Below are 5,000 nucleotides of genomic sequence, written 5' to 3'. Positions count from 1 at the left end.
TGCTGGGTTGGGCTCCCTTGGCCTTTTGGGCGCCTTGGACGATGTCTTGCGAAGACCATGGGCACAAGGCCATGGCATATGGTGAGGAAAGGACCACGGTTGCCAAGGTTAGGCACCGGAATGCTTGGCCTTGGCTTGCCAAAGCAGGGCATTGCTGGGTTGGGCTCCCTTGGCCTTCCGGGCGCCTTGGACACTGTCTTGGGAAGACCATGGGCACAAGGCCATGGCATATGGTGGGGAATGGACCACGGTTGCCAAGGCTAGGCATATAGAGAGGAATCGCATTTTTGCCCGGATAGGCACCGGAATGCTTGACCTTGGCTTGCCATAGCAGGGCATTGCTGGGTTGGGCTCCCTTGGCCTTCCGGGGGCCTTGGACGCTGTCTTGGGAAGACCATGGGCACAAGGCCATGGCATATAGTGAGGAATGGACCACGGTTGGCAAGGCTAGGCATATAGAGAGGAATGGACCACGGTTGCCAAGGTTGCGCAAGTTTTGGGCATTTTTTGCCCGGATATGCCCAAGTATGCCCCGATAGGCCCGTTACGCCCCGGTATGAACGCGTATGCCCGGATAGACTCGGTATGCCTTGGGATACATGCGTATGCCCCGATAGGCTTGGTACGCCCCGATATGCGCACGTGTGCCCCAGTAGGGCTCGGTATGCCCCGGTATGTACGCGTGTGCCCCGATAGGCCCGGTATGCCCTGATAGGCCCGGTATGCCCCGATATGCACACGTGTGCCCCAATAGGGGTCGGTATGCCCCGGTAGGTACGCGTGTGCCCCGTAATGCACGTTTCGCAGATCTCCCCGCATGTCCCGCCCCTATATGTAATACTTACTTACTTACTTACTTTCTTTCTTGCTTGCTTGCTTGCTTGCAATGGTTGGGAGTGCCCGGCATGCCCCGCTGCAGAGACCAAGGGCGCAATGACTTGGCACCGCGGATGCCGGGACTCCGGCACTTCCCGTGGCACTGATGGTTGGTTCCAAAGACAAAAGGCCGTGCAAGGCCACCGCACCGCGGATGATTTTGCTCGTGCTGGCGCCGTTGTGTGGCCAAAGAACATGCGCGAATGCTCGTGTCGGAAGGGTTGGTGTCCTGGCCCCGCGGGTGTCACGAATGCTCGGTTGCGAAGACCATGGGACCAGAGCCATGGCACGTCGGATGATGGCTCCAGCTGGCGCCCCGGCACTTTCTGTGGCATTGATGCTCGGTTTCAAAGACAAACGTGCGCAGTGCCAGGGGACCGCGGATGACTGCTCGTGCTGGCCCCGTTGGGCGGCATTGATGGTCGGTTGCAAAGAAAATGCGCGATTGCTCGTGTCGGGGCCCGGCAAGCCAAGGCCAAGCGAGCCATGGCACGTCGGATGATGGCTCCAGCTGGCGCCCCGGCACTTTCTGTGGCATTGATGCTCGGTTTCAAAGACAAACGTGCGCAGGGCCAGGGGACCGCGGATGACTGCTCGTGCTGGCCCCGTTGGGCGGCATTGATGGTCGGTTGCAAAGAAAATGCGCGATTGCTCGTGTCGGGGCCTGGCAAGCCAAGGCCAAGCGAGCCATGGCAACGCGGATGATGGCTCGCTAGTGCTGGCGCCGTGCACAGTGGCCTCGAACACTCGCCCTGCACGCTTCCCTTGCACGCAGCCTTGCACACTAGCCTCGCATGCGAGCCTTGCACCCTAGCCATGCAAACTAGCCTTGCACGGTAGCCATGCACACAAGCCGTGCACATTAGCCATGCGCACAAGCCCCGCACACTAGCCTTGCGCACAACCCTTGCACACAAGCCATGCACTCGAGCAATGCACACAAGCCTTGCACTCAAGCAATGCACACAAGCCCTGGACACTAGCCTTGCACACGGGCCTGGCACACAAGCCTTGGGCACTAGCCTTGCGCACTAGCGTTCCACATGAGCCTTGCACACTAGCCTTGGACACTAGCCTTGCACACAGGCCTTGCACACTAGGCATGCTTGGGCGAGCTGATCCCGCATCAAGTCGACGGGTCTAGGCATTCTTGGGCGCAGATCCCGCATCGTCTCGTCGCGTCTGGGCGCAAACACGTCGCGTCTCGTTGCGTCTTCAGAAGTCGTCGCTAACAGCACCTTTGGTTGCCACTGGTGGTTAGGCTGGTTGGTTGCGCAAACCCTATAGGAGGGTGGCATGCTGGTGGGCGTTTTTGCCCGGATAGGCACTAGAATGTGCAGATTTTGGGCGTTTTTGCCTGGATAGGCTAAGGAATGGGCATGCTTTGGGCGTTTTTGCCCGGATAGGCACCGGAATGCTTGGCCTTGGCTTGTCCTAGCAAGGCATTGCTGGGTTGGGCTCCCTTGGCCTTTTGGGCGCCTTGGACGATGTCTTGCGAAGACCATGGGCACAAGGCCATGGCATATGGTGAGGAAAGGACCACGGTTGCCAAGGTTAGGCACCGGAATGCTTGGCCTTGGCTTGCCAAAGCAGGGCATTGCTGGGTTGGGCTCCCTTGGCCTTCCGGGCGCCTTGGACACTGTCTTGGGAAGACCATGGGCACAAGGCCATGGCATATGGTGGGGAATGGACCACGGTTGCCAAGGCTAGGCATATAGAGAGGAATTGCATTTTTGCCCGGATAGGCACCGGAATGCTTGGCCTTGGCTTGCCATAGCAGGGCATTGCTGGGTTGGGCTCCCTTGGCCTTCCGGGGGCCTTGGACGCTGTCTTGGGAAGACCATGGGCACAAGGCCATGGCATATAGTGAGGAATGGACCACGGTTGGCAAGGCTAGGCATATAGAGAGGAATGGACCACGGTTGCCAAGGTTGCGCAAGTTTTGGGCATTTTTTGCCCGGATATGCCCAAGTATGCCCCGATAGGCCCGTTACGCCCCGGTATGAACGCGTATGCCCGGATTGACTCGGTATGCCTTGGGATACATGCGTATGCCCCGATAGGCTTGGTACGCCCCGATATGCGCACGTGTGCCCCAGTAGGGCTCGGTATGCCCCGGTATGTACGCGTGTGCCCCGATAGGCCCGGTATGCCCCGATATGCACACGTGTGCCCCAATAGGGGTCGGTATGCCCCGGTAGGTACGCGTGTGCCCCGTAATGCACGTTTCGCAGATCTCCCCGCATGTCCCGCCCCTATATGTAATACTTACTTACTTACTTACTTTCTTTCTTGCTTGCTTGCTTGCTTGCAATGGTTGGGAGTGCCCGGCATGCCCCGCTGCAGAGACCAAGGGCGCAATGACTTGGCACCGCGGATGCCGGGACTCCGGCACTTCCCGTGGCACTGATGGTTGGTTCCAAAGACAAAAGGCCGTGCAAGGCCACCGCACCGCGGATGATTTTGCTCGTGCTGGCGCCGTTGTGTGGCCAAAGAACATGCGCGAATGCTCGTGTCGGAAGGGTTGGTGTCCTGGCCCCGCGGGTGTCACGAATGCTCGGTTGCGAAGACCATGGGACCAGAGCCATGGCACGTCGGATGATGGCTCCAGCTGGCGCCCCGGCACTTTCTGTGGCATTGATGCTCGGTTTCAAAGACAAACGTGCGCAGGGCCAGGGGACCGCGGATGACTGCTCGTGCTGGCCCCGTTGGGCGGCATTGATGGTCGGTTGCAAAGAAAATGCGCGATTGCTCGTGTCGGGGCCTGGCAAGCCAAGGCCAAGCGAGCCATGGCAACGCGGATGATGGCTCCAGCTGGCGCCCCGGCACTTTCTGTGGCATTGATGCTCGGTTTCGAAGACAAACGTGCGCAGGGCCAGGGGACCGCGGAGGACTGCTCGTGCTGGCCCCGTTGGGCGGCATTGATGGTGTGTTGCAGAGAGCATGTGCGATTGCAAGTGTCGGCCGGGTTTGGGTTCCCTTGGGCTTTCGGGTGCCTTGGACGCTGTCTTGCGAAGACCATGGGCACAAGGCCCCGTCCTGGCCCCTTGTTCGATTCGCTCTCGTCTTGCGCTTGCTTCCAAGGTCCTCCATGACCTTCCCCATGGCCTTGCTAGATCCCCCCCATGACGCATGACCTCTGTCCGTTGATTGGTTTTGAGTGCACACCATGCCCGGCTTGGCACCGTGTTGTCGCGTGAGTGGCATTTGGATCGTGCATGCTGGTGGGCTACCTGCCAATGCGCACAAGCCTTGCACACTAGCCTTGCGCACGAGCCTTGCACAAAAGCCTTGGACACAAGCCTTGCGCACAAGCCATGCGCACAAGCCTTGGACGCTAGCCTTGCACACAAGCCATGCATACAAGCCTTGCTCACAAGCCTTGGGCACTGGCCCATCGCAGTAGCCTTGCACACAAGCCTTGCGCACTAGCTTTGGGCACGAGCCTTGCGCACTTGCCTTGGGCACTAGCCTTGCACACAACCCTTGGGAACTAGCCTTGCGCACCAGCCTTGCCCACAAGCCTTGCACACCAGCCTTGCACACTAGCCTTGCATACAAGCCTTGCACACTAGCCTTGCACACAGGCCATGCTCACTAGCCTTGGGCACTAGCCTTGCACACAGACCTTGGGCACTAGCCTTGCGCACTAGCCTTGCCCACGAGCCTTGCACACTAGCCTTGCACGCAGGCCTTGCACGCTAGGCATGCTTGGGCCAGCAGCTCCCGCATCAAGTCGGCGGGTGTAGGCACGGTTGGGCGCAGATCCCGCATCGCCTCGTCGCGTCTGGGCGCAAACCCGTCGCGTCTCGTTGCGTCTTCAGAAGTCGTCGCTAACAGCACCTTTGGTTGCCACTGGTGGTTAGGCGGGTTGGTTGCGCAAACCCTATAGGAGGGTGGCATGCTGCGGGGCGCTGGAATGCGCAGGCTTAGGGCGTTTTTGCCCGGATAGGCACTGGAATGTGCTGGTTTTGGGCGTTTTTGCCTGGATAGGCTAAGGAATGGGCATGCTTTGGGCGTTTTCCCCGGATAGGCACTGGAATGGGCTGGTTTTGGGCGTTTTTGCCTGGATAGGCTAACGAATGGGGCATGCTTTGGGCGTTTTTGCCCGGGTAGGCACTGGA

This window comes from Tasmannia lanceolata, unplaced genomic scaffold, assembly GCF_043159265.1.
Source record: "Tasmannia lanceolata isolate RefF3 unplaced genomic scaffold, GAP_Taslan_0.1 ptg000357l, whole genome shotgun sequence".
Taxonomy (NCBI): Eukaryota; Viridiplantae; Streptophyta; class Magnoliopsida; order Canellales; family Winteraceae; genus Tasmannia; species Tasmannia lanceolata.
The sequence above is the reverse complement of the archived record's forward strand: the minus strand, read 5'-3'. Positions refer to the sequence as shown.